Raw genomic sequence first — 1,432 nt, 5'->3', positions numbered from 1 at the left:
CCCAAACGCCAGAAAGTGACCCTATACTATATGCTGACATTCTGAATGAAAGAAAATCTGTACATACCTGTAAGACAAAATATCACATAAAAACAAAAAGTGCAAATATGTGCAGGATGTTTCGATGGAAATTGGTAAAAACCCCTTCCTTTTTTATGAAATGATAAACTACACGGCCCAACTCGATCTTACTCACAACTATTTTCATAATTTATTGTGAAAATTGATCTTGAAAAAAATTAACAAGTACGGACATCAATTATTAAAGAACGCACAATTCATTGGCGACACTGAACATCTTAAATACGTTTCACATACCTTTCATTACAATTACAAAAAGAAAATATTTTATAACCGTTGTTTATTTTGCATATTATCATAGATTTATAAACAACTTAAATATTGAAAAGAAAAAAATTCCAAATAGGGTCACTTCGACCTGCTTTTATACCCACTTATTAAACAAGAAATGTATATATTGTTTTCATAACTACACGCACTGGGATCCTATGAACAATATCTGACCCTTTTTAGTGTAAATTGATAATTTTTTTTTTGATTTTTGGCCAGGTTTTTTGGAAAATCGGACACTGTGCAGTGCGGTGTTGGGTATAAAAATATGGTTATGTGTACATATATTGTAATACCATTTCTTTTATTATTAAATTATGAAAAAATATAAAATTTGTTACATTGTCAAATATTTTATGTAAAATTCAATATTTTCTTTGTCATAATTTGTTGCATTAGGCTGGTTTTAGCTCAAAGGGGAAAAAATCGAAAACTCGTAAACATTTCTTTTAGGGAGATACTAAAGCTTTCACCAATCTGGCTTTTATATGACTTAAGTACTTATTGAAAGCTTTGCTGGTATTCTTGATTAGCATTTTACATGTCTTTCATACACCAAATAGAAGCAGAGGTACTTGTTACTAAAGTAAAAACTTCAAAATATTAAAATTGTATAGCTTGGCGCCTCTGATATTTTACCATAAATGCCACATTTTGTATTAATTTAAAGCTGGTTTAGTTTCATTATCAAGCTCTTTCCTTGGAATATGTCCAACAGAAACATAAATATCTGAAATGGAAATAAAATTTCATAAATTGGAAATTTGGATATTCCAGCGTCTTTTCCAACATCACAATCATTTCACCAATTTCGGTAACGCAGTTGCGAGCATTTTAAAGCTCAGAATGTCTTCATTGTTTAAAGGAAGGATGTAGTTTTTTCTTTATAGCATGTTGGCTCAGACTCAGAGCAATAAAAATCACCTGAGTTTTTAACGATCGACTCATATAAATACCAACATTAGTAGAATTTCAAGCTTATTTTGCAACATCTCTCCTCTATCATTAGTTTTTTATTAGTTCTTTATAAATCTAACAAGAAACTGTCAACTTATGGCAATTTTTTTTAACGTATTATAGA

The sequence above is a fragment of the Musca autumnalis genome, unplaced genomic scaffold (assembly GCF_047663935.1).
Source record: "Musca autumnalis isolate F117 unplaced genomic scaffold, ASM4766393v1 scaffold_1, whole genome shotgun sequence".
Lineage (NCBI taxonomy): Eukaryota > Metazoa > Arthropoda > Insecta > Diptera > Muscidae > Musca > Musca autumnalis.
This window is presented reverse-complemented; position numbering follows the sequence as displayed.